Source organism: Mycetomoellerius zeteki, unplaced genomic scaffold (assembly GCF_001594055.1).
Source record: "Mycetomoellerius zeteki isolate Tzet28-1 unplaced genomic scaffold, Tzet1.0 scaffold105, whole genome shotgun sequence".
NCBI classification, from domain to species: Eukaryota; Metazoa; Arthropoda; class Insecta; order Hymenoptera; family Formicidae; genus Mycetomoellerius; species Mycetomoellerius zeteki.
Window position 1 is genome coordinate 652,043 of NW_017255965.1, and position 27,688 is coordinate 679,730.

Genomic DNA, 27,688 nt, shown 5'->3' on the forward strand with positions numbered 1-27,688 from the left:
AATATCGCTAAATGAGCGTCTACAACGCTCATTTAACGATATTTGCAGTCGCAAGGATTCGCACGCAATTCAACCACAAATTCTAAACGCCAACTTGCTGTGTTGTGATTGGCTGAGCTCATGCGACACGTCGCAGTCGCAAAAAGTTAAAGTTGGCTCAACTCCGTACGACAAGAGTTCTTGCGACTGCGACAATCATGCGACTAGATGCGACACTTCTGCGACATTTCGTACGATATGCGATACAACCTGTGCGTACTATTGTAGACGAGGCTTAATGCTAATGCCGGCAGTACTGTAACTTTCAAACCTTATAACTCGAAAAGTATTTAATAAAAAATAACTTCATTACAGTGTTTTAAAAAGCTCTTGCTATCAACTATTAGACTCTGAAATAAAAAATATGATGTTCTATTTAAAAAAATCGATGTGACCTTGACCTGACCTTAACGACGCCACCCAAAGTCAAATCAATGATATCTTCTTATGTCCCTCTCCGAACCATACAACTTTTGTTTGAAACATTTTTCCGTATTTACCATAGTTTTCGAGAAATCTTAATACATTATTTAAAATGAGACATCCTGTATATAAGCAAAAAACATTAACCTTTTTTTAATCATATCTCACGGAAAAAATTGGAAATGTTAGGAGGCGTAATTCATAAATCATGATCCACGAAAGCTTTTCAGTTTTAATGGACAAGCAAACATGTACTTTGATATCTATTCAATCGACTGTCAATATTTGTCGCAACATCGAAATTTAATGCGAAATAATAAATCTTACATGATAATTTGTTATACTAATTTCAAAACCATCAAAGTGGAGAATAAACGAATAATAATATAAATATTATAAAACAAACAAAATATAAATAAATTTGACAAAAACTTTTCGACAAAACTTCAATTCGTGTGTATCTTTAATATCTTTTCCTACCAGCTACAAATTTCATTTTCCGACTGCGCGAAATGTTCACGCAAATATATATATATATGTATATAATCCCCGTTCCTCTTTCCGAATAACAGGCAGCTCATCGTATATGACGAGAACCATGAATGGACAAACAAGCAGACAATGATATAGCATGTGAATAACACATGCCCTACTAAACTACTCTAACTTAGGATTCAGGAGTTTTCAAAACTGACACATTCTAAACATCGTATCCATATTATATATATAGTATATTCTATATTATAATATATTAAATTCAAATCTCTTTCGCGCGTTTACTATTTTTTCTTTTTCTGTCCATTTCTTCTTCCAAATATGGGTGCTTTCCAGCAAGATACACAAATGGTACAATGTAACATAGTGAAGCATACCTTGTACACCTTATTGTTTGCCAATGTTAAACAGAGATCAAACGATTACTTTGTTACACTGTGTGTCTTGCTAGAAAGCATCACATATGGAACTTTTACTTAACAAGACACATTGTGTAATATTCGTATTAACTTTGTTAATAATATATAGTAACATTTATTATATAGTAATAAATGAGAGTTAAAACAAGATATTTAAGTATATCAAGTTAATCAATAGCAATTCTAATAATTATAAATTAATTCGAATCATGGCACTAATATTGGTCGGTGCTATATATATAATAAAGCACCATTTGATGAAAACTTTTCGATGGGGACTTTAACTATTGGTATATTTCGCGAAAATGAATGCGGTAATGAACATCACGAGGGACTGCGATGGCAAGTGGCACCCTAGCGCTCAGGACCTCGCCCTTCGGCACTCATCGATGTTTAATGAGACAATAGAGAAGGGGAAAACAACACCCGCGGTTACTGAAAAATTTAGCAGCTACGCAAAGAGGAAACTGATTTCGCTTATAGTGTCACGAGGCAAAAATATCGATGTAACTAATATTAATTATAACTTTTTTTTCTCTACAAGAAAGGCTTACTAAAAATTTTCGAAATAACATCGAAACATTTGTAAATTCACTTCTGAACATTACTCGGAAGGACAAGAATAAATTTATAAGTGTCTTGATATCAAATTTTATTTCTATATATGTATATAAATATAGTATGTGAGATTATTGTCAATATCATAAAAACCACAATTGCATCTGAATATACCATATTTTTCTGTAACGAAAACCTTTACTCAATAGCTGAAAGAGCGGTGCGAAAAAAGGAATGTTTGAATTTCATAAAGGATAACATCAAAGTACTGAATGTCCAAGGTTACATATTTCTCTCTCGTCGGCGTTTATTCTGAATTATTGAATATTCATCAACGTTATTGACTGAGTGACCGCGCGAAGGCGTACGCATCCTATAACTCGTGTCGCACATTCGGTCCCGGAGGAAATGCTCCACTGTGAAAACGGCCCCCGTGGGCGAGAGTGCTTGCGAGTCGTTATCGAGTCGCGTTATACGCCGAATTAAAGGGGTACGATGAAACGCTATGGGGGATCGTGCTCAAAGCCACGCCTCGCGCGTTCTCCGGCTCTATTACTTCTCTCCCTCTCCGGTCGACCAAGACTAAAAAGCCGAACTCGAATTGATTTGTCGAGATTTGCCATCGGAAACGTTTTCATTAAATATTCTCGAAAAGAAGATTCTCGGCAAAAACTTTTTTGTTAAAACAAATTACTTTGTTAATTCGAAAATATGGAAGTATTTTTATAAAGTTTATTGTTATCTCTCACTTTCTTTACTTCACTGATCTCTTTTTGGCAACTACGAATATATGCCGTACTTACAGTGAATGCAAAAAGTTACATGCATTAAAGTACACAGAATATTTTTATAAAAAAGTCATATTTATAGAAAATAAATATTTATTAACAATTTATTAAGTGAGTACGTTCTGTCCTAAATATAAACAAAAGAGCTTCGTGAAAGTAACTATGTTCGTGATTTTAGACGTTAAATTTCTCGACTATATGAATACCTTTTGTGTATTCAAATAATACAATTTTTCATTTTCACTTAAGATACTATATTTTAATTATCATACATTTTTTAAGTAAAATAATTTTAAGAAATGTACAATTTATTTTATTTTTTGTTAATAATTGTTAATTAATGCTTACTTTAGCGTTCCGTAAAATGTATGATGTGTATAATGGATTATTCTTATTATTTCAAATATTAAACAAGAACAAAAGATCATGCGTATCGTGTGCTTGTGGAACGCAACCTTCCTAAAAATAAGATTTTTTTTAAAATATATCTCTCCTATACGGAATACTCTTTGCATTCACTGTATTTTTTATTTTTGTATCACGAGAAATAATATATATATATATATAATAAATATTTTTTTTAATAAATAAATAATTCTATAAATAGAAAGTATATAATTGTAAGAATTAACTAATCACAAATATTATAGTAAGTGTAGTTGTAAGAATTAACCAATTACAATCAAATATGAGGAAAATATTCAATTGTGATATTTGTGATTGATCAATTCTTACAACTACAACCACTTACAATTACACTTATGCAATTATAGAATGAGCTTTACAATGTACTTCATAAAGACATTACACAATATTCGTCTATTAGCTGAAAGATATCTAATCTGTAGGAAATGAAATGTGAAACAAGATCCGATATTCCGAGACGAATCGCATCGCACATTCTGATCGTTTACTTGAAGTCACGGTACCGCTTTCGAGTATTCTCGAGTGACATACGGACAAGGCAATCAGTATTACGATAAACATGGTTTTCTTATTAATCATGCTCCGTGCGGAGCAGATTTGTGTACATAATTATGCACTTACAGTGCAAGTTAATTATACCCCGTCCAACATGTTCTGCCCTCTCATTAGCCGTCTGTTATTGCATGTATCTTCAAAGATACGAAAAGAGATATAGCGGATCAGATCTACTCCCAAGGTGTGATTATAAGTAATTAACGCGAAGTTACGCGTTAATTGTTAAAATTTTCACAAAATTAACCTGTCACGTTAAGATCTTGAAAACGTTTCTGAAAGATACATTGAAATCTGATACTGTTTCCGGCGAAAAGATCCTTGAGATGAAATCTTGCGAGAAAAACGCAAATTAAATTACAATACCAAATAAATAAACAAAAATAGATATTATTCGAAAAATATTACAGATCTAATTGTTGTACTGGCAATAAAATATCTTGTGCGAGCCAAATTAATAAAAAAGTATTAAATAAAATTAAATAAAAAAGCGAAAATAAATCCTATTTGCCGAAAAATTGGGGTTTGCATTCTTCTATTCGCAATAAAATAAATGTAATCGTGCAAAATCTCAGAACGATACAAAATCAACACAAATCAAGACAATTTTAAATAAATCCACTCACCGATTGCTGTAATGCCGCCGTCGTCGTCTCGTCAACTGCCTCTGCAAAACAATGTTTTATAATCAAAATTTATCAAATCCGTCTCTCCACTCTAAAAAATATCGGTGTGGATTTGACACCTCTGAATTTAACACCCATGCGGAGTATATAATTCTCGCTGTGTTTGTATTAATATTATATAATATCAATATGGTATAGACTTCAAATTTCTGATATTTACATCAACACCATTAGGTGTGAATTTAAAACCCATGATGTTAAATTCGTATCATATTGATGTTAATATTAACACAAACAGTGAAAATTATATAGACACTGCTACACTGTTAAAAGAAAAGAAATTTGCTTCCGTTACATAGTAATGGAAGCAAATTTCAAGCAGGTACATTGAAAATATTTAATGTTGTCAATGAAAATCAAGTTATAAGTAACTTAAATTTAATGTTTACTTATATTAAATTTCATGCAAATCTACATAAAATCTAATAAAAAAATGTACTAAACTTCGTAAAATTTTACGAAAAGTACACTACATTTCATGTACATGTACACAAATATATTTCAGTTGCAGATATATTAAATTTAGTGTCATAAAATTGAATTTAATTTATATAACTTAAAAGTACATTAAATTTCATGACATTTTTAACAGTGTATTTTTTAGAGTCATCACCGATGTATTCTTCATTTGTTCAAATTGCGTATTTATTTGACAAAGGCATAGAATTACGACGTTATATTATTAACGAAGTATCGAGTGATAACATACAAATGTTAATTATATGTGCACGCAATTGGTGTTCGGATTTTCGATACTTACCGGCCATTGCGCCGCCGTTGCCATCCTGACCGCAGCTGCAACCGAGCCAGCTCATCGTTGAAATATCCCAATCTTTTTTTGATCCTATTATTTCACTCGCTATTTTGGTCATTTCATTACACACGCACACACATACGCGCGCGCGAATCGACCGATAACGATCGTGAATTAATTAACGAGGTACGATCATCGCGCGATGTTTTAATCGGCATTCTCAGTGTTTACGAGCGCATCTTTCGCTTTTAACGAATGAGATATAATTGAAAACACGCAGATTTTATACATCAAACACGGGGGGTATGGAATAATGCGACGCACGAGAAAAGTCCATGACATAACCTCCAACTTTTGCGATACATCGGATAAATTTCATTATCAATATTCTTTTTATATCGAAAACCTATAGATTTATAGATCGAAAATTATTTTAATGATCAAATCATTAAAATATAAATACGGAAACTGAGAGGAAAATCAAGAAGAACACACACTATCTCGCTAACTAAACTAACTTTATAAAGAAAGAACGTAAACAAAAATTATAAATCGTAACGACTGCAGGGCGATTAACGTTTATTCAACTTGCTCGATACATAATTTCCTCGACACTCAACTATCTTGACGGATAATTACTAGGTGTACAAATAAGTTTCCGGGTTTTTTTGATCAATGAAAAATGCAAAATTTCAAGAAAAAACAAAAAGCGGCTTATTCAAAGTATCGTCCCTCGCTAGCTATACATTTTCGCCATCTCTCTTGCAATGCATGAATACCGCGACGATAGAACGACTCGTTTTTGGTCCGAAACCATTCATCTATCCAATTTCGCACTTCTTCGAAACTGGCCAAGTGTAGTCCAGCCAAGTCATGCGCCATCGACCGGAACAAGTGGTAATCAGAAGGCGCCAGATCTGGTGAATACGGCGGGTGTGGTAACAGATCCCATTTCAGCGTTTTGATGGTGTCCTTGACGATGGAAGTGCGATGGCACGGTGCATCTGTCTCTCAGTCAATTCATGCGGCACCCATTTTCCTTCCTTTTGAACTTTTCCCATGGCACGTAAATGTATGGAAATGCTTTGTTGAGACGTGTTTAACACCTCTGCAAGTTGTTTTTGAGTTTGCGTGTCATCTTCATCCAACAACGCTTGCAGATCGGCGTCCTCGATTGTTTTCGGTCTTCCGGAGCGCTCTTTGTCCGCAGTGTCGAAATCGCCACTTCTAAAGCGTTTAAACCAATCTTCACAGGTTATTTTCGATGGTGCATGTTCGCCGTAAGCCTCCTCAAGCAAACGACGTGCTTCAGCTGCATTTTTGCCCAAGTGAAAGCAGAAAAGCAAGACTTCCCGCGAATGCTGTTTTTTTTGGCACAAAACCCGACATTTTCACTGTTGCATAAAAATTTTTTTTCGTCGCGAAACTGGAAATATTATGATTGATTATTGTCGTTAGATGTCGCAACTACAAAAAATAAACAACTTCAGACATGTATGTCGACTACATGTGTCGTTGGCGCCATCCATGTGTGAAACCCGGAAACTTATTTGTACACCTAGTACTTCGATCTGACTTACTTTCAGCAAGAATGGAACGAAAAGTAACTACGTTCACGGCGCGCCGTGTATTGTTTATATGCGATCGAAAACGTGTAGGGGGCAGTAGGGGGGACTACTGTAGATAAACGGGGTCGACACCACTTGACGCACGAATTCGTAGTCTAGCTTGCAACCCGAAAGATGCGATCACTTACCCACAATACACTGTAACGATTCCGCGACGCCCGTTCTCGCCACTCCCGCTATTTTTTTCGACACTTACGATTGCAACTAAAATTTTTTTACGTGTGATGGTCTTTATGCGGGGTCTACAATAGAAGTCGTTGCGGTCGTAAGGTCTTAAGTCGTAGAAAATTGACCAATCACAGTTAATTATTCTTCTCATATTCGACTGTGATTGGTCAATTTTCTACGATTTAAAACCCTACGACTTCTATTGTATTAAGGCCATCACACGTACAAAAATTTTAGTCGTAATCGTAAGGTCGCAAGTAAATCGACCAATCACAATCAAAATTACGATCTCGAGTTTAAAAACGCTCGACTGTGATTGGCCGATTTGCTTACGGCCTTATGCGATTACGACTAAAATTTTTGTACGTGTGATGGCCTTTAATCGTTCACAATTTATTCTTGATAAAAAAGAAACGAGCATAAATATCACGAGTATAACACTATTACTGAGCTAATTATCGAGATGATTGATTCGCGCATGAGATTATGCGATTTCGTACAAAACGACAAGTGATGTCGACCTCGTTTATCTACACGCAGAAAATATTTTGCTGCTTCAATTAGAATTATAGATGATTTTTGTATCTGAAAATTATGTATCATACGCATAGAATTTATAGGTGTAAATTCTAAATTCTATCTCTATCTAATTCTATTCTAATTCTATTCAACTCTATCTAATTCTATTCTACTCTATCTAATTCTATTCTAATTCTATCTAGGTCTAAATTCTATCTCTGTCATCTATATGATTAGATGCAATATATATACAATATCGCAGCACTTGTTAGAAATTTATCTATTTTAGCTATTTTTCGTACTTAGATAATTTTCGTTATATAACTGCAAGATCACTTTTTTAAGTGTAAAGGAAGGTGGTGTACCTTTGACCAATTTTGACATTTTTTTCTTGTGCAAGTTGTTTTGATGTCTAAAAATTCTAAAATATTCTTTGAAGTGTTGACAGTAACATATGTTTTTTATAGATTTAAATTGTTATGTTTTATACATCTTTTTTTACAATAGAAAAAAATTGAATTTTGGTCAAAGGTACAACACGCATGTTGTACCTCTGACCAGGAAGTATTATACCTTTAACCAATGTATAAAATGTGTGTATAAAGATAAGATATTCAACAAAAGTTTAATTTTAATTATATTTTTATATTTTTAATGTCTTTTTACACCATATATACAACTTTATATATAAAATATATAAAAATAAACTTTGCCATACAAAGATGCGATTTTCGTTTTTACATGAAACGATTGAATCTGGCAAAAATAGTCTCCTTCGTTCATTTCATTCAAAATCGCGTCTAATGAGCATAATTTTATTAATATTGGAGGAATATAAGATAGCTAAACTAAATGATTATTCGACGTCGTATTGACTGGTCAAAGGTACAATATCAGTTAAAGGTACAACGCTTGCTTACCTTCTATTTGTTATTACTTTTATAAATTATAGGATAAGATTGACAGTATTAAGTTTTAAATAATTTTTTCTGAATATCTATTTAACATTTTAGGCAATTCCAACATAAGACAGAATACATATACAACATTTTATGAGATTAAAAAGCGTCTTGATTACTTCATTCGAACGCTTGAAAATAATGAATGATTTTTCACAGGAGTATAATTCTATTCATTGTTATAATTATAAGTTATAAAACACCTCTAGTACTCGTATTACAAACTACATATTTTTACTTTTAAAAATATCCAATAGATTTTTTATAAATTCAAATGGTTAAAGGTACAACCGGTCAAAGGAACATTATGTTCCCCTACAGTAGTCTCCCCTACACATTTCCGATCGTATATAAACAATACACGGCGCGCCGTGAAGGTAGTTATTTTTCATTTCATTCTCGCTGAAAGTAAGTCAGATCGAAGTAATTATACGTCAAGATAATTGAGCGTCGAGAAAATTATATCAAACAAGTTGAATAAAGTGTCGAATAAACGCTAATCGTCCTGCAGTCGTTACGATTTATAACCTTTATGGAGGGACGCAATTAATCATAATGATACCGATAATTTGATTTGACAAAATTTATTTTACGCATTCGATTATTTCCTCGACACTCCCGATACTTATAATTATCGGGCTAACTTACTTTTAATGAAGAGAAAGCGAAAAAAAAGGAAAAATCCCCGGGCGCATCGCGTATCGTTTACCCGCCGATCCGCGAAGTTTGTTTTCATCATTCACGCGTTTTTCGCGATGTTTTCTCATTTCGCGACGCAATTTATTCTTGATAAGAAAGAAACGAGTACAAAATCTGTGAATATAATACGTTATTAACTATACTGAGACAAAAAGATCAAGATGACTGATTTATTTTAGAATTTTGCACGAAACGGCACGCGAGATTTATAATTACCTTTATGGAGGAACGCGTTAATCGTAATGACACCGATTAGCACGATATATATTGATAATTTAAAATGATTTACTTTACGCACTTTCCATTATTTTCTTGATACTGAATTATTGCGAGCCGACTTTGCTTTTAGCGAAGAAAAAATCAACGGACATGCCATGTATTGTCTACGCTTTATGCAATCGGAACGCCTACTGTGCGGGGATCGACACCATTTAATTAACGCACGAATTCGTAGCCTAGCTTGCAACTCAAAAGACGCAATCGCTTACCCGCGTTCGTCAATACATTATAACAATATAAAATTATCCCGCGATGTGCTCCGTTCTCATCACTCGCGCTATTTGTTGCGACGCTTTTACTCATTTCGCGACGCAATTATTCTTGATAAGAAATAAGTATAAAATCCCCCTTCCCCCCCCACAAGCACAGTCCCCTAGAAAATAAAGATTAGTGCGTAAGTCGAATATAAAAGAAAAGTAACAGAAGCGGCGTAAATGAAGCTTTTAGAAGAAAATTGAGAAACGTAAAAGTAAGCTACGTTTACTCTTTTTTTTTTTATATTTTATCGTCTCAATTTTTGCCTTCTAGAAATTTTATTTACGCTTCTTTCCTTTTAAAATTTGACTTAAGCTACGATTTTATTTTCGTCGGGAATGACGGATTACTATATGAGACACTCAAGATAACTGATTCGCACACGGAATTTATACGGCATTAACGTAAATAGTGGCAAATCGAAAATATAAATTTGCTAACTGCTTAGATTTTACTATTTCAGATGTTCAATGTGCTATTAGTTTAATACGACAGTTCCGACACACGGAGCGGCACGCGTCGCCGCCTGCCTGGCTCGAAGCTCGTCGCGCGAATGACAAGGCGACCTTGTGTACACATAACAATACGGCGCACCGTACCGGTTATGATTTGCGGTGTACAACGTACTCTTGTGTATACGCAACAAGGTCGTCGTAATTATCATTCGTCTGGCGAGCTTCGAGCAGACAGGCAACGATGCGTGCCGTTCTGCGTGCTGTATTATCTCTCGCGATCGCGAACAGGTATTGAGAGACGCGAAACGCGAGCATTTTTTTACGAACTATTAGCGATTATCAATCCACGAGGTTATTAACTATACATTGCGTTTAATTAATATTTAAACGCAGTGAGGCTTTCTACCCGAACAGATTTATTCGCACATGTATCCGTTTTTGAAATAAAAATCGAAGTGATAGCGAATGAGAGTTATAAATTACATGCGTTTCATTTCATATTATTGTATTAATATTTAATAGTAATAATAATAATTCTTTGTAAGCTCTTCTATAATACTTTCAATTTTTAATATTTTATTAATATCGGTCTTCAATCGAATACAATATTTACAAAATCAGAATTAACAAATGTTAAGTTAACATTTGTTAGTTTGATAAACGGAAAGGTTAATAAAGGTTAATAAAGGTTTATAAAGATTGATAAATAGAATATCGATCGATTATTAACAGTCCGGTATATTTCCAAATGAAATATTATATCTCTCGATTAAACATTAATTCAATTTCCCGTAATGTAAAATGTCAACGCGTTTTCAAATTTTTTCGTCGTAAACAAAAATCATGAAATAGATCGATTCCAATTCGAGTGGTGATTGCAACGCGTTTAATTAGTAAGCACAATCATAATTAAATATATATTAATACCTCTTAACGTCTGTGGTATATAAATTCGATATTCGATAATTATTGAAAATTCTTCTTCGTTCAAAGCCCATTCGTTGCATCGATTTACAAGGCGGTAGGATTTTTGTAATTTTGTATTTTTTTCTCACATTACTTTATCATCATCATGATCATAAATACGCGTTTTCGTATGATTAACATTTAAAATGTCACATAAATCGCATCGCATATGATCATCATATTCTAATCACTAGTGCGTGCGCAAACATAATTGTATTCACGAGTGATTATCGTCGGAGTGCTCTGAAGGAACAAGAAAGAGTAAAGAGGAAGGCTAGCAGACATCAAATAACAGAGGCGATAATTTTAATAATAGTAAAGGTAACTTACTTATATACGTAGGTATATGTATATACCGGATGAGCGCAAACCTATAATACAACCTGATGGGAGGTAAAAATAAGTCAAAAGTACAGAATAAATTAAGACTTTGTTTCCGAGAAAATTAAGTCTGAAAATTACGGAGTACGCGTGCACTTAATGAATACAGTTTGTGGAAAAGCACTGTAAAGGTTTATATATAGCGTCTACAGGACTTCGCGAATAATGGAAGGTTAAAGAAAATGTGGCAAAATAGTTAAATATTTTATTTATATATAAATTATAAATTCACATATTATAAGAACATTAATTATAAATTTATATGATAACAATTAATATAAATTATATATTTATTAAGAGAGAGATCGCTTACAACCAAGTCTTAAACAAACAGTTCATTCTGCACTTTTGATTCATTTTTGAATAAAGAATCATCTCAGATCCATGTAGATACTGTAAATTTATTTCCATCCTGTGTAATTTAATACTAATTATGAACCACGTATAATTGCAAATTGTATTTGTTGTTTGATTGCTCTTAAACGGACGTCGTATGCTATCTGGATTGGTATCATTCACGCGTCTGAAAATACGAAATCTCATTTTCCATTAGAATATTTTATCTGATACGTTTTTGAAACGAGATTAAGTAACTATAAAGTAAATACAAGCCTTAAAATACACTTAATACGTTTATATTTAGAAAAAAGTACGTTTAAGGCTCCCCTGCACTTTTACGTAACTACATTGCATTATGAAATAAAAAAGTAACAAAATAAAAATATGAATTTTCCTTTGCAATATTCAAAATGAAGTGATTTCTTTCGTATCGCATCGCAATTCTTAATCCAAATATTCTATATATACGTATTTCTAATATTTCATTTTATTCTAGTGTATTTTATTGCGTCTCGGACCAAAGTCGGCGCTCGATCGGGGACCATTCTTTATGTCTTTAGCCGTATTAATTGGACATCGCAGTTAAGCACAGTAGCACGCTTATTTAGTCCCCGACTAATGGCTAATGGATAAAAGCGGACGAGTTATGCTAATAAGCGTGTGCGGGCGCACCAGAGCGCATGCTCTCATGAATATTCACTGCTGCTATCTGATTACGTCACTGATTGCCGGCATTCGAAAGTGTTTACACACCAGAATCCACTGTCTATACCGCTGTTCGATCCTGTTGATATATCGCTTTCTGTTGCTCAAAAATCGATTAAATCGATGCGATTTATTTTGATTCTTAGCAATACTGAAACGAATTATTTATCACTGTTTTACATCTCTATTGTCCTTATTCTTATTAATTTATTTTATTTAATAATCTTATCCATATAACATGTGTAACTTTATGCGATACTTTAATATGTAAAAAAAAGATAATAAATATATTTTTTTATAAACCTTAGATATTTCGAAAGAGGAAAATTTCAAATTTGTATCACTATTAATTGATTGATTGTGAAAGCAACTTTATTTTCTGAAATAGTCATGAAAGCGATCGCATCACCGTGTCCAATTTTGGAAACAAGAGACCCAAACAAAAAATAGCGAGATTCAATATAGGCAATTCAATATAGATGACAGTGACATTTTACACGTTAATTAAACGCAAGGTAATAAAAGTACAACTATCGTAAAAGAATAAATCGCGGTATCGGGAGATTTCACATTGAACATGTATGGACGTTGACTCGTGTTTAACAAGCCATTAACATTACGACGCTTAATAAACGCATGCAGTTTACTTGTAATAACAATAAAAAGAAGCCGTTAATAAAAAGAAGCATTACCGCATTTCCTCAATTATAATTTGCATCTGACGCAATCTGTCGCAAGGATCGAACATTGCCACACTTAATACCTATCTATGAGTACAAATAAGAGCTATTTGTTTACTTAATATATCGACAGTATAAACGGAAATTTATATTGATAGCGCAATTAGTATTTCAGAGCAAGATCGTATTTTCTTCGCATTATCTAATTATCTGATGAAATCGTTAATTCGTAAAAAGATACAATGAATTACGAGCGTTTCAGTAAATTTGACTTCGTCTCGCTTGAATAAAACGTTTAAGTCACGTTTTTAATATTACATCCCGTTATTACATGTATGTTGTGTCGAATAAAAGTAATAAAAATTATTAGAGATACTTACCCCTGAAAGTTATCATTTTTTCTCTAAGGAGAAAAAAAAAGAGCGTTGAGAAAGAGAGAGAGAAAAAATTCCATGAAAAAATATCAAGTCTTATACGTTTTATCGTTTCCGCTGTCGTAGCACGCGCGTTTACATATTGCAAAAACGCCGTTCCTTTACAGCACATGCCAAGAGCGTTACGCGCGCAATTAACTTTCGCGTAGCCGTGATTAAACCGTCGTCATGAGAGACAGTGGCGAAGGGGGATGAGAGGGAAGGGGGAAAGCGAGCGGGAGGTGAGGGTAAATAATTGTCTCTCCTCGGTAGCAGGGCGCGAAAATAGAAAATCCGATTGGCCGTGGCGAAAGAGAGCGGAACAAAAGCCTCATGCAGAATTCAGTGTCGGCCGCTCCTCTATAATCGGAGCGAGGTATCGACCGGTTAGCCGACCAGGCCAGGCCAGGCAGACAAGCAGGCAGGCAGGCAGGTACACCTGCTCGGCGTGCGAGGCTTTCCCTTAGCTGTAACGCTATTGTGCCGGCACGGCCTCTCGCCTTCGGGTGTTTCACCCCAGGCCACCTCGTTAATCTCGCCCACCACGACGTCGCCATCTTTACGCCCAGCGGCCCGGCCGAGAGATCGCGGTCGATACGAACGGCCGAACCTGCGAATAATGCGCCATTAGGACGGCCACTTCGCGTATGATTGGAAGGCGGATCGCCGGGAAGTTTAATAGATCATGCACGCGCGGTGAACGATCCCGTAATACGCGTGATTTGCGAAAACGGCCGACCCGAAAGCCGCATTACTCGAGATGCTGCGCATAGTGGCCGCGGTCCTTCTTTCAGGTCTGGATTAGGGAATCATCGAGGTCTAGCCTTTGCGGAAAAACTTGCAATTTTAATACTTGAAAATTAGATTCGTGTAATTTTATCGTTTTTTAAAATTCCACACAAAAAATTGTTAATGACTCCGAATTGCTAAATTTATTATCGAAGATACGTATAATTATTTAATCTTCTCTAAGGATTTAAAAAATAGTTAAACAATCGAAAGATGCATATTGACATAATATATTATAAAACATTTTTGGTTCACTTTTCATGTCTACACTGTTAGAAATTTCTTAATGACTTTTAATTAACGTGTAAAGGAAGCTTGGTTCAAGCCCGTCAATGAAAAATAATGAATGTTGCATATGAATATTCGTTTACTGATGTCTTAAATTTCATTAACATATGTGTTACTTTTAATGTATATACTTTTATTGAATTTAATATACATGTTCATTACTTTTACATGGGATACGTGTGTGTATATATATGTATATATATTTCACGCGTATCGCAGCGTCAGCTAAAAGTCACTGCAAATTACAAGCACATATAATACTTTCATATACATATAAAAATATAAGAATGTGAATTCATTAATGGAAGTATAATGTTGATTCTACAATGAGTCAGAAATCTCAAATCTTAACCAGCCTTAACCTAAATAGGTGACTATGATTTTTCCCATCTACAAGCTGTTAATTATACAGCAAGTCGTTTAGCTCGACTAATGGGAAGGAATAAAGTCGAATTTGACCAGACTTAAGAAAATCGGTTATAATCTTATTGTTAGTCGTACAAGTCGACTGTTGACCAACTTTACCGCGATTCATCGATAAGACCGACTACCGACTCATTATAGAATCAACATTATACTTACATTTTGATGTACTTATATTCTTATATTCACAATATGCACTAATAAACATAGCACTTTCCACGGCAATCATAATTTCGATACAAGCGGGTGTCCAGAATAGTCTAGAAATCAGTAAAAACAGTTGATGGGTTTGTTTCGCACAATCGCCGCGGAAAGCGCCAAAATGAACATGTACATTAAAGTTTACATTTAATTTACAGTGAATTGAAATATTATTTATCTCCGTATATTAAAAGTATATTAAATTTCAAAAATACATTTATATATATTTTAATTTACTTGAATTTAATTTCATTAACATATACATTAAATATCGTTTCAGTTACAAGTGATTTAAATATCATTTACCATTGTATATTAAAAGTTCATGAAATTTCATGACATTTTTAACAGTGTAATTTTCCGGGAAATGCACACCGATTTTACGGCATCGAATAATTAATTCGGAACTGATGCCAAAATCTGTAGCACAGTAAAGCCCGATCCATAATTGTGTAAATGTAGTTGTAGTTGTAAGAATTGACCAATCACGCTTGAATACGAGGAGAATGTCTGACTGTGATTAATGAATTTTTACAAATACGACCACTTACAACTACGTTTACGCAATTGTAGATCAGGCTTTACACTAACTCGGTTTGTAAGATCAATTTATGGTAACTTGTGTTAAAAACACTAATTAACTTCAAGAAAAAGTCAAAATGTTGTAACTCGTATAAAAGAAGAATACTAGTATATCTTAATAGGAATAATTCCGATTTGCAATATAAAGAAAATCTAATTCTTTGATATTTTTAACAAAATGATTTATAATTGAATAGGTTCAATAGACTCATCATCAACTCCGAAGGATTAAGATTTTAATGCATCCTTACTCAAATCGAATGAAAATTTTAATGCGTTCACCATCGTATCAACGACAAAATTCCTGTGTTCTCACGATAGATAAAAATTAGAAAATTAGAAAAAATAGAAAATGGTTGTACTCACTGAATAAATACCAGGAAGGAGCGAAATCGCATTATTAGTGCGACGGATGTGACATCATAAAAGTGAATCAAATGCGACTATTGATACTCGATATCCACGAATTGAATCAAATTTTATTATGTATCATATATCTCGTCGAATATATAGATTAGCACTTGATTCTATACGACTTCTTTCGAAAGAAAATTAAAATAGTCAATTACTGCCTATATATACAGAAGAACACATATTGTACGAAATAATAATTACTTATTTCAAGAATATCAAATGTCAATTTTAATCAGTCATATATCTGCAAATTAATTATAAATTCATCATATAAGCATCAAATTTATTCACAATATATTCAGAATAATAAATCCAATCAAGATTATTAAATTAAAACAAATATTCAATTTGCTTATTATATGAAAAGGAAATTTGGAGAAAACAGAGCAATAGGAGTCAGAGTCGCGGTAATCGTTGCACAAATAATATACCGGTTTCACAAAAACTTCTTTATTAAAATAACGCGCTCACATGTTTCAGTTTATTTTTTAGCCCTCTTCAGAGACAAATCACCCTAATATGTACAATGTGTTCGTAATAACTACCTTATCATGGTGAGCTTCACTACACTAAAGTCTCTATACAAGTATTACACACAGATGAATGTTAAAAGGAAAAGAGAAGAATTATTGGAACTATCTGAAATAAGATTTTGGAAAACGTTTATAAATTTAAATTACAATGAAAGTAAAGAAGCTCACCACGAGCATAATACACCATATCGCAAACACTACATAACAATTATTAATTCAAAAACCAGTTTTTAACTTGTTGGCCAGTCAGTGTCAGATGAAGTATGTTACTTTTAAATTTAGTTAAAAATCTTTAAATTTAAAACTCTAAAGTTAACTTATTGTTAAATTCGAAAAGCACAAAGAATCAGAAAATGATCGAAAGTCAAGATAGAAAGACTTCGTTACTATGCAAGAACGACACTGATTGTCATCCTTTCTTACTTTCATTGTAGTTTAAATTTATAAACGTTTTCCAAAATCTTATCTCAGATAATTCCAATAATTCTTCTCTTTTCCTTTTAACATTCATCTGTGTGTAATTCTTGCATAGAGACTTTAATGTAGTGGAGTTCACCATGAGGTAGTTATTATGCACACATTGTACATATTAGGATGATTTGTTTCTGAAGAGGACTTAAAAATAAGATGAAACATGTAAGCGCGTTATTTTAATAAAGAGGTTTTTGTGAAACCGGTATATTATTTGCTCAACGATTACCGCGCCTGATTCCTATTGCCCTGTTTTCTCCAAATTTTCTTTGAATAGTAAGGAATCCTTGTAGATTGAGTTATAATTTATTATATGAAGTTGCATTTTCGATCAATTTTATAATGATCTTCAAAAGAAAATAAATTCTTGTTCTGAGTGCCTATAACAATAAGTTTCTTTAAAATTTGTAATAAGTATATTTTAAAATTATTATCAAGAAAATATTCTTTATTAAAGATAACGTTACTTACAAGAAATTGAATAATCATTTTTCGTAGCAATATAGAATGATATTTTTTTATGTGTACGGTTTTTCTAAAACCGAAACATTTCATATGTAATAAATAAATTCTTGTATTTCCAGTGACTTCGTTATACGTTATAAAATTAACGCAACCTTTTCTGATAATCTTTATTCAATGATTGCATCTAATGAGAAGACGAGATTTGGGTACCCGATACTTCACGCCCCGATCGTATTATTTTCGCGTACGAGAATACTTTATTATTCTCGGCGGCATTGCGCGCGCGAAACGTAGCGTTCCCAAATTAGAGATCGTTTTTTGCCCGCGTCACCACGACCTGCTAAGCGGGGAAGCGGCGGTGCGACCACACCTGAAGATGTTCCAAGAGACCGATCGCTCTCGCGGGCGCGACACGATGCGTAACGTTGTTGAGACACAGATTTTCGAGCGGCACGTGGGTGTCGCCGCCGCGCGTGGGCCGCCATTTTTTCGGGACTCGCTCGCGCGGCCCCTCTTACATGCACGTCCCGTTCTGTATTCGTTTCTTTCTTGCCTATACACGGTGTCCCACATCGACCGAAAATTATTGTCACATATTTAGTACTTATTGTTCCTTCTTAATCCGCGATATTAAATTTCTTGATAAATAAAGGTAGATTGAGATTTCTGCACTCAACCGAAAACTAGGTTTCGTTATCCATTTATATCCATGAAAATCTAATTAAAATCAGTAAAAATCATTTATCAGAATAAAAAATTTAATAACTTAATCTTGTAAGAAATTTTCACTGAGGAAACGTTGGCTTGAAATTCCTCGAAGTGCTTGTTTTGAAAATACTGTCACATATTTCTGACGCATCATGTATATAATGAAAGATAAGAAACGACATTCGTCGATTTTCTTGTTTTCCCGAAGTCCAAAATAAAAATGTCCTCGGAATTTCACAAAATTTAATCGAAGAAGATAATCGAGCGCAAGTATATTCCAGCCAGTTTTAGCCGCGGTTATGTAACTTCATAAAACTGATGTTACTTAAGTGACGTTGGACAAAGGCGGAGAGGCGTAAAAAGAAGTCCCGGGATTCGAGCGGACAAGAGCGCGAGAGCGGAAGTCGAGAATGTGGGGCGGTGATGGGCCGCTTCCGGTGGTCCCCGGTGTACAGCTCGTGAACCAAGTCAGTCGGACTGTGACTGTCTGTCGGCGAAACCGCAGACAGCCCGTCTGTCTCATCATTCCATTAAACGATACGATGCTCGGTTGTATGCCGGTACCAATGGAGGAAGCCCGTGTCTTAACGGTGAAATAGCCTTGGAAACCAGGCTTTACGATGGTATCGAAGACCAAGCGTCACTCGCGGTAATTAAAACGATGCGATTCGATACTTACCGGATTACTCACCGGAACACGTCTTTCGTGATTATATAATGAACCGTTGCACATTAAAAGTGAAAAAAAGAATGCTCGAGTAACAGATACGCGTGCATTATGTAATTCTGGTTTCTACTCCAAGCTTGATTCAGGGCATCGATCATGTAACTTTTTCTGTAGAGCGAAAACATGAAAAATGAACATTTTTATGTACATATATTATGTATATATACACATATACATACCAAAATATTTTACTTTTCACGTTTTCGCCCTAAGGAAAAAGTTACGATTGTTAAATCGGAAAAAGTTATGATTGATTCCCAGATGTTAAGCGAAGTTGTCGAAAGCGGACGATTAAATAATGCCCATGTAGATTCCATTTCTTGTAGATTTTCACTAGTAAATTAACTTTAACCCTCTGCAACATGAATTTTAACTCTTTCGTCAATAAAGAGATCTTCGAGGAATAGAGTTTTTTTGATTGTTCCGATTATATAAAAATCTGAAAAAATTCCGGTATACTTGTCAAAGCTTTAATGAGTTTTTACATAATAGATATTAGATTATATTTTACTTATCTTTACAGATTTAAATCAAAATTTACAATCGAAACATCGATAGTGCTTTTAAAGACACCACTTGCTGACAAAGGATTAATCTCGGTTCAACTTATTCGTCATCTTTTTCTAGTTTTAAGTAGGAATGCACCAGATATCCGAAAAGTATCCGGTATCCGGTATTATCCGGCACTTTTTTACTATTCGACCGAATAGTCGGATATCATTAGTATCCGGGAATATATTCGATTGAAATTTTATATCATTAAATTGTTGATTTTTTATTATATAAATGTTCTATAAATAAGTATGCATACTCATAATGCTATAATATCTTATACATATATTGCGGTAAAATCATAATTTTTTTTTTACAATCATTATCTCTATTGATACAATCCTTTCTGCTCCCTTTTTTTTACTCAACTTCCTTTTTAGACATTATCTCGGAATCCGGTCGAATATTCGGAAAATATCGAATATCCAACTCGAAAAATTGCCTTCCCGGATATCCGATATCCGATAATTTTACGATACATCTCTAGTTCTGCATCCCTAGTTTTAAGAATTAGAAAAAATGAAGAGTAAGTTTAATCGAGATTAAAGAAGTAAAATTATAATTGTATGATTGGTACGAAAGACGAACACTGACCAAAGTCAATGTTCGTCTGTCATCAAGGCCTAAAATTTTAATTTTACTTCTTAACCAAGATTTATAACTAACTTTATTCTGACATAATTTACTCTCTAACTTTGTTTTAACGATATATTTATACATAATCACACGGAAAAAATAATGGACGAGCATTTGCGATACATAACGAAGAGGCCTTTTGGAACATTAAAAAATTTCCAACAATCGATCGTTCAACCGTTTGCGAACAATTTCTCTCGATGAAACATTCATCCGGCTTCATCCAATGGTTGTATATCACTATTCGTTTATATCATTGCGTTTCTAATTAATTGTACTACGGCGCGGGCGGTTAATCGAATATCTAAAGATGGTTCAATCAGGAAGCCGAAACATGTAATATTAATTTATATATATTTTTCATTTATATGTGAATTTTAGAGCTCAATACATTTTATGTAATAATTTCGTTATATTGAGTGATTTTATGATTGACTCTTACATTCCCTTTCTTATCGTTATATTGTTTCCTCTTTATTCTTTTCTAATTCTTAAAACTAAAAAAAGATAAAAAGTAAGTTAAGATGAAAGTTAATCTACATTGATAGAAACCATAAACAACCAAATTAAATTTTACTCAGATACATACATCGACGAAAAAAGTAAATGTAGAACATGGGAAGGGATAAAATTGCGAATGAAGCAGCGCGAAGGGAAATGACGGAAATCGTGGAGTTACAGGGCTGGAAAGAGAGCGGGGCTCGTTGCATGGGGGGGCACCGTGATCACTTAACTCTCTCGTTCACTCGCGTGCACTTCGTTTCGGCTTTCCGGTATGCATGCGCGCGTGTCCGTCCGTCCGTCCGTTCGTGTTTGCGTTCGTCACGCGCGCGCTCGTACGCGGACGCATCGCTGGCTCCAACCATGAGAAGATGAGGGCTGAGCGCAAGAAAAAAATGGGAGAAAAAAAAGAAAAGAGGGAAATCGCGCGCGCGAGCTGTGGTAGAGAGCGAGAGGAGAAGGAGAAAACGAAAAAGGAAGGAGCGCGGACAAGATAAGCGAGTGAACGCGGAAGCTAGAAAAAGAACGACAGGCTGCGAGAACCTCCCTGACTCGCATACATAAAAGCTAAGGTAATTATAAGCGTCCCCGTCTTTCCTCTTATCTTCCCTCCCTCTCCGTTTATCTTTTCCTTCGCTCTCTTCGTCTCGTTCGCTGCTTCACAATGGGGGAGCCGCTGCCGAAAGATAGAGAGAGAGAGAGAGAAAGAGAAAGAAGGAGCGAGAAAGAGAGAGGGAAAGACGACCGCCGGGTGCCACTCATAGGAGCGTAACAATGGCTTTCCATGCCGGCTCAACCAACCAGACGACCGAGTGACGATCATGACGAATCGTTCCCGTGGGATTAGTGGGATCGGCTGGTGGGTTTTCTCTTCGATCTTCTTCCGGAGCCATCTCCCGTCTATCATTAATCGACTCTCTCGTTTCACTAAGAATCGCACAGATATTCGGCAAGTGATCTCACTTCACTTGCCAAATATCTTCGCTGAATCGCTTTTTCTTACAACAGATTATTTTCTGATTGAAATTTCGCCGATTTCGCTGACTATATCGAATTATTCTCGAATTATAACTGGATTTATCGAGTTTTTAATTTCGTCTTTATAATAAAATAATAGAAGTTCAACGTATTTTAACGCATTGCGGCATTTATAGAAGTGAAGCAAATTACAATTTAGCAGATATGCTAAAAAATAAGTGGATTATTGTAGGTATTTTGTATATTATATGTTATGAAAATATCGCTTATACAATTGTATATATATAATTCTACTATTATTATTATATCTTACAATTGTTAGCATTATGCTTTTATACAAGATATTCGTGAACTGATGATACAACTGGAAAGAGAATGATTCTACATGAAAAAATAAATCGAAAACGTAGAATAAAATTGTTTCAAAAATATGAAACTTTATTTTCGAAAAAGTCGACTTTAAATATTCGCCAAGTGGATTTAATTAACAAAAACAGAATACGTTAGAAAGTGTTCATAGAAATTTATTTCGCAGAGCAGAATTGTATATTCGATAAAATGGGCAATCTTTTCAACCATTTATAAAGTAATGAAATTTATCGTGCGTGAATACTCCGTTTTTATTGTGTATCTTTAATTACCCAGTACGGTAATAAACACAAACATGAACAGAGATAATAGTCTACAGCGAGATCCATTAAGTAGAACCATAGTCAAGTACACGTATCCGGCGAATATTTAACCCTCAACTACAGTTATGAAAACTACACCTAAAGTGTCTTATTTGAAGTACAGAATACAAATGAACGTCAACCTTACGGTGATTGATAGAGGAAGGTTTAATTTTTTATCTACAATTTGGAACCTCATAGTACTAATCGTCAAAATTTTCGCTTCAGATCCAAATGACCCGCTGTTATAATCGAGAATTAAAATCGATCTTCTCGGAAACAAAACCTCATATGAAAAATTTTTATTCTACGTTTTCGACTTATTTTTATATTTAGAATCACCCCTTCTGGTTGTACCAACATGAACACCCTGTAGGAAGTCCAATGTAATTTTTTTGAACATGCAGACATTGAATCTGTACGGATGTGTCAAGAAGCAGGCACTCCAAAAACAATTCTCTATCGCAATTTCAATCTTCCACGATAGGCAATTGTGTCTGAAACTCCCACTCAAGAGACTTCTTCTTAGCATCGCAATAGTTTCTTCATAAAGTTGATTGATTCTCTTCTTGATTTGAACATCTCTTCCCGTCCAATTCTCGTTATTCAGCCTTGAGAATAGTAAAACTCATATGAATTCTAACGGAAATGCGCTAACTCTAAAAGTATAGTAATTAACACAGTGTCATATGCAATTGACACATCTGCATTCTCTTAGAGGCGATGGCATTGGCATATAATTAAGAAACTTACTTAATTCACACTATCAATACCTTGCTCGGCTCTCAACGGTTTTTTTTACCTTATTTTTGATATATTTCATTAGAGCCTTTACATTTGATTAATTATTTATATCACGCAGCCTAAAAAATGCGTCACACAGGTCGGAAACATTCGTTCTTTAATTATATTAGTAAAGTATTTGACTTATATATCGTTTGTATTCTATTACTGAAGAGAACTCTAACTGTGGGTCGAAACGTTTAACATAATATTCAATAAATTAGATATTCGCAACAATATCCTGCGTCGGCTCTCAACGGGTTTTTTATCTTATTTTTAATTCACACTATCTATGAATGAATGAATACGAACGTGAATTAAAAATAGAGTTCTCGCCTCCAGATGTTGTTCCGATATAGGCATCGTTGTACATGTAGATGTATGTGACGAAGCATCAAAGATCAATATCGCCATTTATCAAATGAAATATCGATTAACAAAAACAACTTTATATTACTTAAGCAATTATATATGCGATCCATCATGTAGCTTCGTTTATCATAAAGCATATCAGGATATATTTTATTTAGGCACAATTTAGCATTTCAATTGATCTTCAAGGCAGAATGCAATCGTATAGCATTCCTTAGGCATCTATATCTACTTAGAATTTACAATAAAATAGTTCGGAATGTCTTTTGAACAACGCAACTGTTGTTTTCATATTTCGCATATATATAAAAGACACGAAAAACACGAAACTCCAAACTTTCGCAAGGTGTCTGAAAGTGGAAGATATGGCCGTAAAGTTTCTGTATATGCGGAAAAAAATACAATTGCATATTTGTAGATTATTTGTAGATTTTAGACCATCGCGTGAGATGGTAGATCGCTGCGGCGCTAAAGTGCTCTAAATGAAAAGATCCTTCGCGAAACGAGCGCAAATCTTATTTCAGACGAATCTCTTCGAAATATTTCGTCGATCTTCTGAAATTAAAAAATATGACCTTTTCCAAGTTAAAAAAGTCGCTCGCGCAAATACTCTGCATAATAAAACTGTGCGACAACAAAATGCGTTTATTCTAAAATGTGTGTGAATTAATGATTCTAAAATATTTCCTCGATCTTCTTTTCATTAACAAAAATTATTTTCAACTTTAAATCAGAAAAGTCGCTTGAAAAAATTCTGTATAATAAATTCATAAAAAAAATTAAGTCCTTTATTCCAAAACGAAATATCTCCTCGATCTTTTTAAATTAAAAACAGAATTAAGTATCTTAGCTCCAAGTCAGAAAGGCAAAGTGATTCAAAGCACTCTGCATAATAAAGCTATACAGATCGACTTAAGAGAAAGACTATGACATGCCCAGATCCAGCTAATGAGCCATAAAAGATCTTTAAATTCGCCATCAACAAGATCAGTGGGCTGATTAAAGTATTTCGTACGCAAACGCGATTCTCTGTGACGCGCTAAAAAGCGCTGCTAAAAATAAAAGTACAAAGTTCGGGCCTCGGCACGTTTTAAGCGGCTCGACTAACTTTCTTCGTGCGGTCGCTCGCAGACCTCGCATATCTAATGAGAGGTCATTACACACACGAATATTAGTCGCGAGTCCCCACGGGTTCTTCACGTTTAGATATTCGTGTTACGGACCTCCAATGCTCGGCTCTGTCATCGTTCGCTCTGCACGTCGGCTCTCGGCCCATGAATCCTGCAACAAACGGAGCTCATCGCATCGCGTCGTACGCGGTGAAAGCGAGGGAGACGATCGGGCGGATGAGTGAGACGGAAACAAGAGTTTCTTTATCGTGGCTGATGAAGTGCCGGTCGAAGAAAAAGCACCGGAGAGAAAGAGAGAGAGAGAATGTGTGTGTGCATGTATGTGCAAATGCGTTCGTTTACGAAAGAGCGTAACATAAAAATGGTAGGCTGTGAAAGATAGAAATATGGAGTAACATTCACGAAAAGAAGAGTATAATTTGGAAAGTACCAAAAAAAAGGAAAAATATAATAATATTTCACAATTTTATTCGAGACATTTCGTTAAAATAAAGCCAAAGTTAATCGCAGCAGAGAGTATGAGAGAAAGATGGGAAGAGATAGCTGTAGTTTATTAATAGCCTAAGAGTTTGATGACATAAATAGAGCTACGTATATAATAAGAGTATACACAAATAGTTACATGTATCATGCGACAGCAAAGTAATCGAGAGATGACTCCATTACGCAAGAAACCAATTATTGCACATTACTCATATAAACAAAGAAACAAAGCGCAGATTTTGTTCATCGACAGTTCTTTGATGTAACTGCAGACAATGATACCATATGACAAACGAAATTAATTATTCGGGCATTTTGAATAATTCACATACATTTCGCGCAATTTTCCTACGTAAAAGACTGTACGGAAGACATATTACGAAGTTCATCTGCAAGATTATTCCAAAGCCTCCGCGCGCAACATATATAAACGAAGAAGAGAAAAAGAGAGAAACTCTTACGTATAGCGAAATGTAGGAACGAGAAGGAGCGAGACGGACGGGGAAAGAGACGCGGACTAGAGAAGGAAACTGACAAAGCGGTGAGGAAGAGAGAGAAAGAGAGAAAGAGACGGCCAATACGAGCAAAGTGAAACAGAGGAGCGAACGTAATACGAGAGAGAGCCGAGAGGGCTGGCAAAAGAGCCGAAGGTCTCGCGCTCTCTTGGCGTAGCTGCAGACAGATAATACACCGAGTCGCGCGCGCGCGCGCGCGCCGTGACGTGTCTGTATGTGTACGTGCGCGCGCATCTCTGTGTACGTGCCTGTATATGAGAGCGCCGACGTTACCCGCTGACGCTTAGAGGCTCGTGGAATATCGTAAAGCTGCCTGCCTGCCTGCTCTCCTCTTGCGCCGCTCTTGCACGACGCGTCGCGCGTTGTTGCCTAAACTTCCCGCGCTGTACTTTCACGTATGTGATACAGTATCGATACTCACCCCTTTACGCGTCTACAATAGAAGTCGTAGCGGCCGTAGACGGTAGAGTCTTAAGTCGTAGAAAATTAACCAATCACAGTCGAATATGAGAAGAATGATCGACTATGATTGGTCAATTTTCTACGACTTAAGACCCTACGACCGTTACGACTTCTATTGTAAACCCCGCATTAGAGTTCCACTGACGATAAAGATATTTGCGAAAGTGTAAACGAGATGGAAATTTGCGAAACATGTATGATTAGACTCGTTTCGAAAAGAATAAGGATGTAAAATTCTTGAATGAAATCTACGTAACGACTGTAAAATATCTTTAAAATACATTGTATGTATAATTGAGTAATCAAATGTAATCTTATTTGTAAAATTAGATGTTTAAGCATCTAATACGTAGTATTGTAGTAATTGAGATATGCCTAAGCAAAACTCTAGTCATCATGGCATTAAAATGACATCAAAATAATTACTAAAACTTTTCAATTAATAATTCATTTTAACGTTATCGTGACCTGTTGTTCTGCTTGAGTGAATTCCTCTATCGTTTCCGCACTATTGCAAAACTATGATAAAGCCATCACGGTTAAAAATTCCCTTGTCAGGGAATATGTCACCAAATATGTGAACGTCAAAGAGCTGTTGGTCTAATAAGAGAATCAAATTCCCCTTTTCAAATTCTCCTTAAGAGTTATCTTAGAAATGTCATTTATATCTGAATTTGGCAAATGTGTCATTTTGGCAAGCGAATTTTCGCGAGAAGTTTCGCGCGGTCGAGAAAGTCCTTGAATCTGCACCAAACGCAACAACGAGCGACGACCGTGGCCGCTCCGTTAGAATTCCGCTAGCCAGAGAGAGATGCGAGAAAGAAAGAGAGAGAGAGAGAGAGAGAGGGGAGAGAGCGTTCATGTGTATGTGCGAAATAGAACGAGAGCAACGAGCGAACCACCGCTGCGCGGCACCGACGAGAGGGATCCGACAAGATGAGGAGATGAAGGAGGAAGAGGAGGAAATGGGAGGGGGGGAAGCGGGAGGTAGGGGAGGTTAGACCTTATTACGCCGCGCACCTCGTGGCTTACGATGCAGCCGAGAGAGCCGGGACCGAAGTCACGATCGAAGCGGAGACGTCTGGAAAACACGACGGTATATCGATCACGATCGCTGGATAGAGAACGAAAAAGGACGTCGTTCCATGAAACGAAACGATGCACAGATGTAAACGTTAAGCGATTTCGAGCAATTCGATGCCTTCATCCAACATGTGCTTCGTCAGCGATGGAAAGATCGCGCGGAAAATCCACCATGTGATATTAGCTCGCAAATTTATTGCACCAGTTGATTGTGAGATAAAAATCATCTGAAGTAAAACACGCGTCATCGGTCTCTTTCCTTAATACTTTACTCTGACAAAGAAGTCGCGATTTAAATGATTTTCCCAGAAAATTAAATTTGGTATTCTATGTTC

At 35.2% G+C, this 27,688-nt stretch overlaps 1 long non-coding RNA gene across 1 annotated transcript; it reads right to left on the reverse strand.

The window, feature by feature from the left end:
- Nucleotides 1-6,322: 6,322 nt before the first annotated feature.
- On the reverse strand, nucleotides 6,323-26,713 carry LOC108721659 (uncharacterized). The gene is made up of 3 exons (XR_001936579.1): nucleotides 26,703-26,713; nucleotides 18,597-18,602; nucleotides 6,323-6,704 (listed from the first exon to the last, which is right to left on the reverse strand). It is a non-coding gene; the product is annotated as an uncharacterized lncRNA (long non-coding RNA).
- Nucleotides 26,714-27,688: the final 975 nt, after the last annotated feature.